Here is a 14592-nt window from a genome sequence, read left to right as displayed (position 1 = left end):
TGATGCAGCCCGAGCTTCTGAAACTTTGCCATGATTGTTAGTGAATCCAGCAAAGTATATCATTTTTTCTTTTTTTCGACTGTCATAGCATCAGATTCATATAAACTATGGGTCAGAAGAGCAAGCCTTGCTTCTCAGAAAGGAGCAGAGTTCAGGATCTGAAGTGCATTTCAGAGAGGGGCCTGGAATCCGGTCACAGCACACAAGGCCACCCCAAGTGACACCGGGGACAACAGCTGTAACGCTGCCAACTGGCAGCATGTCCTGTGTTGGGATGTTTCCGCCAGTTCTGACCAGCATAGACGCTGGACTTACTCTTAGATTTCACGGCCCTTTCAATACATCAATCTAACCCTAACCCCCAAGCCCTGCCTTGTCCACCACCTTGACAATTTGGGGGCAAACAAATAATCTTATTTCTAAGTCTTTTAATCAGTGTTTCATCGATTCACACTTAGCAAAAAGCCCTGACATGTGAAGCCCTTCTAAGCTCTTGCCGGAGAGATGTCGTCTTGGCCTAGAAATGTCTCGGGGGAGCTCTCAGTCACAGCTCAGCCTGGAGACCCTAAGTGATCCTCCCGTGGAATATCTATTTCTGAGCTGTATTCCCCCCTTCCAGAGTCCCCCACACGCCGATCCACCAAACCCAGGATTCACACATCCTAAGTCACCCTCCAGGGTGGAGTTATGAGGTGTCCACTCTCGTTCCCATGGGAGATGACACGGGTTCATCTAACAGTGACCATCAGGCCACGGGGGCTGGAAAACAGGAGAGGCTCCAGGAGGCCACTGTGCATCCCTCCCCTGGGACCAGGGCTGGAGCTTCAGGTAATCTTCCGCCCACAGCGCCTGTGATGAACACACAGTCAGGGCTGCAAACCTGCTCACGTTACTCTTGGCCAGTAGCTCAAGGTGAAAGGTGACCAGGCTACACGACCACACAACTGAACAGTGACCGCCATGGAGGTTAACCTAATGTCACGCTGCTAGGAGACCCTCTCATTCCAGGGCTCTGACTGCCTAAGGCTGGATTTGGTAACAGCAGCCTTGGAATTTTAAGCTTCTTGAAGATGTGCTCCTTTTTGTTGCCTTAAGCGCCCCGGGGCAGGGGATAAGATTGGGTTTATTATATCTAGTTTAGTTACAGGATAAGATTGGGTTTATTATATCTAGTTTAGTTGATTATATCTAGTCTAGTTTAGTTATCTAGTTATAGCTTCAAAATAACCCAAATAAAGTCACTTTAAATACATCAGTTTTAATTAAAAAATAAAGTCTTCAGGGGCTTTCCTGGTGGCACAGTGGTTAAGAATCCGCCTGCCAACGCAGGGGACACAGGTTCGAGCCCTGGTCCGGGAAGATCCCACATGCCGCGGAGCAACTAAGCCCGTGCGCCACAGCTACTGAGCCTGTGCTCTAGAGCCCGCGAGCCACAGCTACTGAGCCCACGAGCCACAACCACTGAAGCCCACATGCCTAGAGCCCATGATTCGCAACAAGAGAAGCCACCAAAATGAGAAGCCCGCGCACCGCAATGAAGAGTAGCCCCCGCTCGCCGCAACTAGAGAGCCCGTGTGCAGCAATGAAGACCCAACACAACCAAAAATAAACAAATAAATAAATAAATTTATTTATTTATTTTTTAAATCTCAAAAATAAGAAGAAACTCTTCCTGCCAATCACAGGTGCTTCTGTGGGCTCTCCAGCCCCTGACACCATCCTACACGAGTCGCGTTTTCCGAGTGATGCCACTGCACCCTGCCAACCACTCCCAGCTTCTAGCTCCGCAGGGACGTGGCTTAAGTGTCCTCTCCCCGCCCTGCCCTCTGGGGAGCACCTGCCGCAGCTCCCACGGCCCAGAACCGTCCCCATACGGGTCCCGACTTGCCAACAGCTGAGTGACGCCCCAGTACACCTGCCCCTCCTGCAGGGTCCCACCCTGGTTGATGAGTCATTAAGTGCCCCCCTCCCCCTCCTCCACTCAACGTACCTCTGCAGAGTCTGGCCCCTCCCTCCTCCGCCCCGCTGGCCATTCTCAGTACCCCGGGATCACCCCGCAGGACCCCGATTCTTAACTCTGGTCTCACACTAGAATCCCGGGAGACCTTTCCAAATCCCGCTCCAAGCCCCACACCCCAGTCCCTGTAACTTGCCTGCAGCCAGACCTGGGCACAGGTACTTTACTTAAAGAACTGTCCAGGTGACCCGTGAGGTGTGATCAGAGTGAAAGGTGGTGTATTCAGCTGCAAACTCCCCACAGCCCGGAGCTCTCCGGGTACCTGCCCTCGAGCTGCATCGGAGTGTTCTTCATCCAACGACCGTAACTGGGAACACAGGTACTTTTTTATTCCAATACGGCTGGAAACAACCTAAATGCCTGGCTCTAGGGACATGTGCGCAGGTCAGTATGTGTGCGTGTAAGTACACGGACCCCACATACGTGCGCACATGCCATTGGGGTACCCAAGGGAGTTGATGTACACAGGGTGGTGGCCACGAACAGGATGCTGCTTGGAAGTTTCTACTCTGTGGGAAAATCCCTAGCCCCCAGGGTTATCCTTTCTATCCTGCAAGCCAGTTCTCCTCCTTGCTCTCCCAAATCCACCTGCCAGGCCTCTGCTCCTGAACGGGCTCTGCCCGGGCCAGGGAAACAGGTCAGCCCCCGGTCCCACCCACATCACCGACCCCCTGCCTCCTGGGACCCAGGAGGCCACGTCCACTGCTGCCCTCCGCCCCCACCGGCCCCCCGCCCCCAGTCTCCTTAGCGGGTGACTTCCCAACTCCAAGTCCTCTAAGTAGCGGGGGTCCCAGCACCCACGGCTCAGACCTCCTCCCTCCCTCCCTCCCTGGGCTCACCCATCTTCATCACCGTAAATCCACGGGAAGCCACGGGCGCTCTCGCCAGGCCTTCACTGCCAACTCGCCCTGAATGCTACGGCCACACACACAGCTGCCCTGCCCCCTGCCACTCAGCTGTGCCCCGGCCTCTCAAACCCAAGTGTCCAAAGTCAAGGTCCCGGCCCTCCTGCAGTCACCACTTCTGCATCCCAGCAGAAACGCCTCCGTCTGCTCGCTCGGCCAGACTGGGATGCCACCCTGGTTCCACCTTCTCCCACAAACCCCGGCAACGGATCCAGACTCCAACCACTTCCCCCGACTGCGTCGGGTCCAAGCACACCGCCCTGCCGCCGGGTTTCTCGGCACGCTTCCAGGGGCCCGCATCCCTCTCCGAGTTAGAGTAACGTCCTCAAATTAGGCTCTGCATCCCCACCAGCCTCTGCTGGGATGACGCGGGAGGGGACGAGGGGAAGACACGGAGGAAGGGGAGAAGCTCTGACCCGAGGACCACAGAGGAGGTCAGGCCGCGTCTGAAAAGTATGCCATCCCACTTCTACTCAAGAGAACAGCTCTGCTGGATCAAAGCCTCAGAGAAGTACAGGAGGAAAAGAAAACCACTTGGCTTCACATAAAACCCACTGATTCCACTGTGAGGTCTTTTCACAGTAAAGGGACATGGGCAGCGGGCATGCTGCCTTTTGAAGAGCAAAGACAACTGGACAGAGTTAAGGCCAGTGCAGACTCGTGCCCACCACCCGTGACCCGGAGGAGATTCCCGGCCCCGCTCACCGTGGTGCCGCCCCGAGTGACTGACTGCTGACACGGGGCGGGGCTGTCACCACCACTGCCCTGCGCTTCAAATCCACGTGAAAGACCGGTCACTCACTGCTTCCTTAAACCACTTCCAGCTATTTTAAAACGCAGCCTATATTTACGCCAGGTAAAGGCTTCCCAGTTTAGATACAGACTAGCCCTAAATGTTAGAGGAAAATTTATCTGAAGGGTTTAATCTGCAAGAGATGAGCTAAATGTATGTACCCAACTTACAGACAACAGGACCCGGGAGAGGTCCTCTGGCCTCTGTGGGCAGATGTGAATAACCTGCTACCTGGGGGGGGGGGGCAGGGCAGAAGCAGACCCCCATTAATAACAAACACATCGCCCTCACCATCCTTGGAGGTCCCGGGGAGCTGGGTAATTAGTGAAGTCCCGGGTAGGCAGGTGGGCGGGTGGCAGGTGGGGCTGCCTAGAGTAGCACAGAGTCTGGGGGACGGGGGGATGCACAACCAGGAGGGGACACCCGAGGGGTCCAGGAAGCCTGCCCAGACCCCTGCCCAGACTCACTCGGCAGGACTGACACCCGGGCACAGGCGTGGCCTCACAGGGAGGTGGGGACACACCTGACATCACACGCTTCCCGGCACCTGAGCCCTGCGCGCCCCGGGCAGCGGTGCGACACTGGACAGTACACACCGACCTGTACATCATCCCACGAGGTCGCGATGGACACGAATAAGGACTGCGGTGTGCAGGGAAGGCTGCCTGGTGGGTGTGCGGGTTGAGCTTGGGAAAGCGGAAGCAACTGGGGAGAGGTAGACACAGGCAGCGGACAGAGCACCGACGGCTGAGGCCGGTCCAGGGAAAACACAACGGCATCCATTCCAGCCACAGCTCTGAGGTCAAACAATTCTGCTTTCATGCACAAGGCAAAAGGGGAAAAGCTACCGTGGCATTTCTTTCAAAAACATCCTGCAAAATCACAACCTCCGCTTTAGGAAGTAGTGCTAAATTAAAATACATATTTGAAAAACCTCTTGTTTTCTCCCTCAAAATAGGTTGAATGGGTTCACACTCCACAAATCTAGATGAAGCCAAAAACTCTTCAAACTCCAAAGTTCTAGATATTTACAAACATATTAAAATCTATTTTGTATGAAATTTGGCTTTGGATTACAAAATCCTTTATTGTATAATGACGAAATGGAATTTTAAATTGTTTTGTTTCAAAACAGAAAAAGATTTGTATCTACTCTGGCCATGCCACGCCCACATTATCAGTCACTAAAAATAGGCACAAGGAGTTTTTCTTCTGGAGTTTGCATAATTCGCAGGATCTGTCATTTTCAAGGCAATATTTTCCTCCACTGGTTCTAAGAACTGCAATAGCTAAGAAAGTAATTCTCTCGTGGTGAAGTCACCCGAATCCATCGTGTACCCTCTGGGCCTCACACACCAACTCGCGTGTCTGGGGAGTAATTCGTCCAAATAACCCTCAACGGTGCAAAGAAACAGCACCTTTGGAAGGTTCCCTCTTCCCTGCTCCATCCCGTCTTCGGACCACAGTGCTGTTACTTCTGAAAGCATGAAATGCCTTTAAATGGAGCTCTTTTATCAGTTTGTACTTATCATAAACCTCATTGCATGTTATTACATTCCTCCATCTTCCTGTAATTGAGACTCTAACTTGAAATAAACCAATCCTCCTTTCAACTAAGAATGGACTCTAAAGGCCTGTGGGTCCCGGGACTTGTGATTAATATTGCCACCCGGCTGCCCCCACTCGCAGGAAGAAAAAAAGGAAAATCTGTTTCTGGAAAACAGCTGGACTGTCTGGCCTGCAGACTACCCGGGAGCCCTGTGGCAGCTCTCCATGAGGAAGATCCCTAGAAGGAGCCCCCTCTGCTACCCAGAGAGCCAAGCTCCCCCAGGAGGTACCACAGCAGAAAGCCCGCTGCAAAACTTCAAAGGTGACCATGAACAACATCTTGGGAAATGTGGCTCTGACCATTCACATGTCAAACTATTTGGAAAGCTGAATGCACTACCATCACCGGATAAGGACCAAAGATCAAAAACAGGAGGTTTCCTTACTGCATCTCTCCTCGTTTCTACCTGAGCAGGTGCACACGTGAAGGTTCCCATGGCCATTCTCCTTCAAGCCTCCACTGCCGGGCAGCCCTGTTCAGCAGAAGCTTCCAAGGTTACAAACAGGTTGAGACATCGAGCAGGGCTAGGGTACGCTAGCCTTAATTCCAAATAACCAGCCGCAGGCAGAAATACACAGGTAGTTCTCAGGCTTAGGGTCTGTCTACTCCTCAACATGTAGAGCCAAGTCAAGCCCACCGTCAAGGCCAGAAGGGCTAAGTTTTTTGTTGTTTTTTTGCAGTACGCGGGCCTCTCACTGTTGTGGCCTCTCCCGTCACGGAGCGCAGGCTCCGGACGCGCAGGCTCAGCAGCCATGGCTCACGGGCCCAGCCGCTCCGCGGCATGTGGGATCTTCCCGGACCGGGGCACGAACCCGTGTCCCCTGCATCGGCAGGCTCTCAACCACTGCGCCACCAGGGAAGCCCTGGGCTAAGTTTTTATACCACAGAGACCCACGAGTCCCCAGTCTAACGTTGCTGGCCGCTTTCCTAGGAGGACAAAGACAGCAGACACCCGAGATGACGGATCTCTCCAGGCCGCAGATTCTGCCTGCACGGACCTCCGTTTCCCGTCCCGTGATAACTTGCTGCTGAGATGGGGACGGGGCCTCCCAGACCGCAGTCTGGGCTGTCTGAGAAGAAAGCTAAAATAAGTTCTCTCTGCTCCCAGGAATCATCTCTAACCCTCTGAAACATGAGTAAAGTCAACAAAGTAAGGGTGGCTTCACGGCATCCACAGCGCTTTGACCCCTAACACTACAGTCAGACTCGCAAGAATTAGAGAGGTGGAGGCCCACACACGTCTAGAGCTGTGAGGTGGGGGACCTCTCTGTCTTGCTGCCTCGTCACTGCCTCAGCTGGCCTCGGACGTCGTCTTCCTGACCAGTCCTACCCCTGCTCTCTCCCAGACCAGAACGCAGATGACCTAGCCGGCAGACCCACAGCCATGCCCCAAACCGGACACTCCAGACTTCGGCAGGAGGATGGAAGGAGGGCAGGGCATTCCTACGAGCCTAGAAAGAAGGACCCACGCAGTAAAGAATGCAGCTGCATCGAAACTGCAAAACACCTGGAAACAGGGCAAATGTCTACTGATAGGTGGATGGATAAACCCACTGTGATGGAGTCACACGAAGGAACACTACTCAGCAATAAAAGGGAACGAGTTCTTGCTACAACACAGACGCATCTCAAAACAACGATCCTGAGTCAGAGAGGCCAGACAAAATAAATCAGTCGCCTTTATGCAACATTCTAGAAAATGCAAACTCATCTATTGTATCAGTTTTGGGTTACAAATAAATTTTAGCAATATGAAATCAGTGAATAGTGGGGATGGGCTGTATCTAGTTTACTGGTGCCTTGGTGTCCTCCTCTATAAAATGGGTAGCTTATACCCACTTCAAAGGCTGTTGTGAAGATGCCACGAGTTAATCTACAGAACCACCAGCAAGAGCCCCTGACACACATGTGCACAGTGTACTTTATTACTGTCGCTGTCCTTTGTGTCACCGTCATCTGGTCTCTGCACCTCCTCTGTCCATAGAGCACATGCTCTGCATGGCTATCTACTGCCTGCAGCTCCCACTATCTGTGGACAGTGCAAGGACCAGGCCAGGCATGACTCCACCACATCCTGTGACATCAGGGGCGTCCTAGAGAGATTGAACCTGAGCTGAGAACACTGGGTTTAGATCCCTATTACTTATCTCAAATAACACACCAACTGCTTTTTGCCTGTAGTGCGCTTTGTCCAAATTTAACTTCGACATTGATTGTCACTACTTAAAAGCATGAAGCTTCAAGAAATAATGCCTGTTACCTTACACTTCAATACTCAAAGAGCCAGCATTCTCAGCAATTTATCAATACTTAATATTTTAGAGGACAAGTTGAGTTGTCTTGAGAAGCTCTTGCCTTGTAGATATACTGGTCGTCACCAAAATAAGGGCACCAAGATCTCCTGAGTGGCCATCAGATCTTCTCCCAACTCTAATGAACGGAAACAATGGCAAGAAATAGCTTCTGGTTTTGAGTCGGGGAACGATGGCAGAGATGAACTTGCAACTCGAAAACGAATGGGAGCCTGATTGGTTATCAGCCGTTAAATGACTGTTGAGTCATAATCCTTCCAGTCTGAGTCCTGAAGATTAGAAACTGCCCACCTTACAAACACTGGGCTTCCAACAGGTATCGGCAGAATTCTGACATTCAGTTTCGTCTTCCGGCTGAACCTCCCAAGGAGCCGACGATTCGCCTCTGACCCTCCTGAAACCCAACTACTGAGTGGGGATAAGAGATACTGAAGAGGAAACCCTGAAAGCCAAAGTCGGGAGATCCAGTCCCAGAAAGGATGGATGGACACAGCACTTCTACCAGCAGAGGAAGTCTGCAAGGGGCGGAGAGAACGGCAGCCTGCGGGCCTCAGGACACGAGGAAGAGCCCAGCGGTAAGGGCCTGGGCTTCTTTATCACCCCCAGGACAGCACGTGGCAGGAGTCTCCAGCCAGGAACCACTCACAGGCTCCGTCAACAACAGCGCCAAGACAAAACTCTAATTCAAAAAGATACATGCACCCCTATGCTCACAGCAGCACTATTTACAATAGCCAAGACATGGAAGCAACCTAAATGTCCATCCACAGGTGAATGGATAAAGAAGATGTGGTACATACAGACAATGGAATATTACTCAGCCATAAAATAGAATGAAATAATGCCATTTGCAGCAACATGGATGGACCTAGAGATTGTCATACTAAGTGAAGTACGTCAGAAAAACACAAATATCATAAGATATCGCTTATATGTGGAATCGAAAATATGATACAAATGAACTTATCCATGAAACAGAAACAGACCCCACAGACACAGAGAACAGACTTGTGGCTGCCAAGAGGGAGAGGGGGTGGGGGAGGGAAGGATTGGAAGTTTGGGATTAGCAGATGCAAACTATGACATATAGGATGCATAAACAACAAGGTCCTACTGTACAGCACAGGGAACTCTATTCAATATCCTGGAACAAACCATAATGGAGGGCTTCCCTGGTGGCACAGTGGTTAAGAATCCACCTGCCAATGCAGGAGACACGGGTTCGAGCCCTGGTCCGGGAAGAGCCCACAGGCCGCGGAGCAAGTAAGCCCGTGCGCCACAACTATGGAGCCTGTGTTCTAGAGCCCGTGAGTCACAACTACTGAGCCTGCGCGCCTAGAGCCGTGCTCCACAACAAGAGAAGCCACGGCAATGAGAAGCCCCCGCACCGCAAGGAAGAGCAGCCCCCGCTCGCCGCAACTAGAGAAAGCCTGTGCACAGCAACGAAGACCCAACGCAGCGGAAAATAAATGAATAAATTTATTTTTAAAAAACCATAATGGAAAAGAATATGAAAAAGAATATATTTATATGTATATTTTTTAAAAAAGAAAAGCTCCAAGAAAGCCTGTTCCCACCACTTAAAGAACCTAGAAAAGGATGCCCAACAGAACCAGAACCTTTTCTTTTCTTTTTTTTTGCGGTACACGGGCCTCTCACTGTTGTGGCCTCTCCTGTTGCGGAGCACAGGCTCCGGACGCGCAGGCTCAGCGGCCATGGCTCACGGGCCCAGCCGCTCCACGGCATGAGGGATCTTCCCGGACCGGGCCACGAACCTGCGTCCCCTGCATCGGCAGGGGGACTCTCAACCACTGCGCCACCAGGGAAGCCCCAGACCAGAACCTTTTCAATGACACCCACACTACTCCAACCACAGGCCAGAGGAGAACTGCTCCCACCCACCCCCGTTTCAGCAGGAGGCAGGAGCCAACTGCCCTCCCCTCCCCGCGCTGGCTTGGAGGAAGCAGGCGGCCCTCCTCAGATCCTCTGCCTGATGCCAGCCAGCCGGGTAGGGGTTGATCTTCTACCTCCCACCTGGAGGAAGCAGACACCCAGCTCCCCTGCAGGGGCAGTGCCAGCTTTGCCTCCAGCCCTGCCCGCGTCAGGAGGGGAACAGGAGGTGAGAGGAGGGGCCAACTGGCATTTCTTCCCCCTCCCCCATCTTCCGGGCCAGCAGGGTCTGGTGGGAACTGCGTTCCACCCCACAGTGAGAAGGCTGAGCACCTGCACCTGCTCTCGGGGGCCCAGGGGTGCAGTGCTCTGGGAAGGCGTCAGTGGGGCTAAGGAGCTGGACTCACACCCATGAGTGGTGAGGGGTATGGTCACCAGGGGGCATCCAGGGCCCTGAGGCAGCAGACATCCACCCTGCAAGGCCCGTGTCTGCACATCAACAGGGAAGCTCCCCGCCAAGAAGGTTACACAGGATCCAGTCACCCAGTGCAAACCCAGGATGCCCGGGACACGAGGGAAACCGACCTGTCGTACCAAGAACAAGGATAACTGCAACTCATGAGAAAAGACAGTCGAGAGACGCAGCCCTGGGAGGACCTCAGAGCAGCTGTCATAAACATGCTTCCACGAGAATCACAAACACTCTCGGAAAAAAAAGCAAGCTTAAGAGCTACATCTCCCCGTGACTCCAAAGCAGGGAGAAACTGATTATTTCTCTTCCTTCAATCTTAGGGACTTTTAGATTCTTTCCATCAGAGAATAATGCGCTAAGATAAGATCCCAACATATCTGGACCCAACAGAGCAAATCAGACATTTATTGGGATCCTGCCACGGGTGAGGTCGCACTGGCTGAGCAGGGTCACGGCGACGCCTCACGAGCCTTGCTCTCTGGTTCAACCCAGCGATGCGGAGAGGCACAGGCAACATCACCAGCTCAGGGCAAGAGGGGTTAAATACCCAAAATGAGACAGAAATAAAACAATATGGGTGCTCCAAAGAACGCGAGGGTGCCCTCAGTACGGTGTAGATAGCAGACACACAGTGAACAGGGGGAGATGAGGGAGGGGAAACAGAGAAGCAGAAATAGAAGTGTCAGGGGAGCGTGTTGATTCAGAAGCCAAAATACAAGAGGATGCCGAGAAAGGAAGGAAAGAAAGCACAACGCCAAAGTGCACGAGAGTCTCTTAAAGATCTGTTCATGGTGAGCTGACGCAGGGACCGGAACAGCGGTGTGGCACACTGTGATTTTCTGTCCTTGAAAAGAGGACGGCAGAGGCCATTCCATATTTAGTTAGATTCTGAGAATGCTTTGGCTTAAACGATACTGTAAATGGGAAGGAATGACTGATCAATGCAACTGGGCAGAGAAATGGTTTCTACCCTTGGCCAAACCCTGTCTTGCTAAATCAGTTAAAATAACTGCAACAGGGCTTCCCTGGTGGCGCAGTGGTTGAGAGTCCACCTGCCGATGCAGGGGACGCGGGTTCGTGCCCCGGTCTGGGAAGATCCCACATGCCGCGGAGCGGCTGGGCCCGTGAGCCATGGCCGCTGAGCCTGCACGTCCGGAGCCTGTGCTCCGCACTGGGAGAGGCCACAATAGTGAGAGGCCCGCGTACCGCAAAAAAAAATAATAACTGCAACAATAACTAGCCCTCCTCTGACTGCATCTCAAGGGCAATAGGGCCACTGAGAGTGGCGGCCTCCTGTTGTCCACACTGCTGGGGGCAGGACCACCTCTGCTGGCCATGCGGGAGGGCGCTCACCAGAGGCTGGGCCCTTGGCGGGGCCACTGCAGGGACGCCAAGCTTGGAGATGCAATGCTCTGACCCAAGAGTCAAACCCTAAAAGTTCTCCAGTGAGAACAAAACAAGCAACCAAAACATGGGGCCAGAGGATGGCGAAGCCGGGGTCCCAGGGGGCTGCAGCCCTGAGGGAAACACTCAGAAGCCTCTTTGGGACAAGGGGTGGGAAAACGGAAATCGGACCCCATGACCCCAAATCAAGCGGGCCTCTTGACGTGCTGTGAACCCTGCTGCCGTCCGATCCCCATCCCCAATTCACCGCCCCCGGATCCGTGATTCCCATGGTGGGCTCACCTACGTCAGGCGCTGGGCGCCCTGGCCGGACACTGTGTAACAAGCCTGTGGTGACAGTACCCACTTCTCTAATCAGCCTCCAAATGGTCCCTCTTGGACCCTCTCATTTTGTGATGCAGCATCTTTCTGACACTCCAGGGGACCAGGTTCCACCCAACTCACAGATCCAACAGAACATGAGTTTTGTTTTGTTTTAACAAATTTATTTTTTTTTATTTATTTTATTTTTGGCTGCGTTGGGTCTGCGTTGCTGCACGCGGCTTTCTCTAGTTGCAGAGAGCAGGGGCTACGCTTTGTTGCGGTGCGCGGGCTTCTCACTGCGGTGGCTTCTCTTGTTGCAGAGCACGGGCTCTAGGCGCGCGGGCTTCAGTAGTTGTGGCTCGCAGGCTTCAGTAGTTGTGGCACGCAGGCTTAGTTGCTCCGTGGCATGTGGGATCTTCCCAGACCAGGGTTCGAACCTGTGTCCCCTGTATTGGCAGGTGGATTCTTAACCACTGCGCCACCAGGGAAGCCCCCAGAACATGAGTTCTTAATGGAGACTTGCTACTAAGGTGTGTTCCGTGTCTGCAGACCAAGGTGGCCCCAGCGCCTAGTCAGACCTGGTACCAACCACATGGGTGCTAACGAGGAACTTACAGAATGAGTAGAAAAAAGTCAGGGAAGTGAGAACAAATCTACTAATGGTTTCAATCAAACACATTATTTAATGTGCTCAGGTAAGCAGAGCCTAACTTTGGTCCAATGTGTTCCCTTTACTGCAGGGGCTCATCAAGGGTGCAAAGGGGCTCCACCCTGCCCCCTAGAGGCTGGCACTGCCTTGGAGGAGATGCACATTTCAGATGGCCAATGGCAATGGCCTGAGTGTGGAGCCCACCCTGCCCCCCAACTCTGTCTGGCCAGGTCTAAGGGTGCAGTGTGCAGCCACAGAATAATACAAACTGGCTTTAAAAAGTTGAAGACTTCCTCATCCCTGGGGAAGCCCCATCACAAGAGGTGTCATGGTGACACAGGGAAGAAACAGGGGCACACTCATGTGGGGAGAGTCCAGGTCAAGGAAGGGTTCTGGGGCTGAAAAAGTTCTGGAAATCCACTCCCCACCCCAGGGCAATCTTTGGGGCCACCCTTTAGTCACTACACCTGTTGATCCCTCTGGGGACCGGGGCAGCCACAGACACAGCTCCCACCCTCGGAGGTCAGCGAGAGAAGCCCTGCGCAATGCCTTCCACACCAGCAGACCCCACTGCTTAAACTGCGTTGATAATTAGATTTCAAGCCCCAAACAGGATTAACTGTGAAACGAGGCTTCATTTCAATGTTGTGTCCATGCCGAGAGGTGCCTGGCCAGGCCGTCAGAACCCACAGGCTCACGTCTTTGCATCTGACTGATCTGACCAGAAGAAGGACAGGAGGTGTAGGCTGGTCAGGTGCTCCAAAAAGTGGGGTCTCAGGGTGCTCAGGGGTGTTTCTTGCATTTTTCAGACGTGTCTCTCTGACACTGTGAAGGCTCGCCAGAAACAAACACAGTCCCCACCCTCCAGGCATCTGAGGGCCACTCAGAAGGGCTCAGGGTCACAGATGACGGGAAGGTAGCACTAAGGAGCAGAGAGCCAGCACGAGAGCATCACCCAGACCCCACGCCGCAGGGGTCTTCCCTGCGCACCATGCCGTCCACGCAGAGACGAGACAAAGCCCCCGGTGGCCAGCACCTGCGCTCCGGGCCTCGGACACCAAAGAGGTGGCGCTGTAATCAGCCACGAAGCGCGTGTGTTCACTATAATTCGTTCTCCTGGGAGACTGAGCGCTTCTGTGACCTCTGGTCACCTCTGCTGGGAGAAGAGGGTAAAGCCCCCTGTTTCACAAAAAGCAGCCTGTCTGAAGGCACAAGCTGTTCACCACGAGGGCCATGAAAGTTCGAGAAAGTTCGAGAAGTCTCACTGACTAAGAATGTCACACCCCAGGAAAAAATCAACTGTCCTGACCACCATCTGGAGAGAAACACGGAGAGTTCACATGTGCACTTTTTGAACTTGGAACAGGTTATGTACAATGTTATTCAGCCTCTAAGATAAGGCTGACTCTTCAGGAAGCATCTGCTGAATGAACCCAGTGAACACAAAGGATTAACAACCCTTCTTTTCTGCTCTGTGAACAGTAAAGGAAACCCCGAGGGGAGTAATAGGTCAGCAGGCAGGCAACAGAAAGGAAGAGGTGGAGAAATGAGATGCGAAAGGGAGAGGGAGGCAAGATGGACGTGGACAGAGCCACGGCCTTCACACCAGCACCGCGGGCCCCAATTCCCCAGCCCTGTCAGCCACTTGGTCTGCGGTTCCCCTCTGTTAGGGGGTAAATTCAAACAGCACCATGTTAAAGCCCTAACATCCGGGACCTCAGAATGCAACTGTGCTTGAAGACAGGATCTTTAAAGATGTAATTAAGGTAAAATGAGGTCTTCACAGGGGCCCTGATCCCATATATGACTGGCGTCCTTATAAGAAGAGGACACAGAAACACATCATGTGAGGACACAGGGAGAAGACGGCCATCCACACACCCAGGATAGAGAACTCAGAAGAAACCAGCCCTGCCCACACCTGGAGTTTGGACTTCTGGCCTCCAGGATTGTGAGCCAGAATGTGGTACTTGTTACGGCGGCCGAGCTGACTGATACACTCTCCAGTAGGAGCAAAGGCTCCCCCGCAGGCACCTCTACTGGAAGACTATTCCAGCCTCAGTTCTCTAACTGCCATCTCAGACCCACCAATAGCAACATAAGAATCCAGCCCCCGGCCGGCTGGGATGAGAGAGAAGGTCCATCCCCAGAGCGGCCACCTCAGGAAGCAGTGAGGCAGGAGGGGCCCGCACCTGCCCTAGACCTTCATGATGTATGTGCCCCCAGTTGCAGCGCTAA

General features: G+C 53.0%; 1 protein-coding gene across 4 annotated transcripts in view; it reads right to left on the bottom strand.

Annotated features, from left to right (window-relative positions):
• GRB10 (growth factor receptor bound protein 10) overlaps window positions 1-14592 on the bottom strand; it is a 196562-nt gene that overhangs the window by 146786 nt on the left and 35184 nt on the right. The window lies entirely within an intron of this gene.

Source organism: Lagenorhynchus albirostris, chromosome 8, assembly GCF_949774975.1.
Source record: "Lagenorhynchus albirostris chromosome 8, mLagAlb1.1, whole genome shotgun sequence".
NCBI classification, from domain to species: Eukaryota; Metazoa; Chordata; class Mammalia; order Artiodactyla; family Delphinidae; genus Lagenorhynchus; species Lagenorhynchus albirostris.
This window is presented reverse-complemented; position numbering and strand designations above follow the sequence as displayed.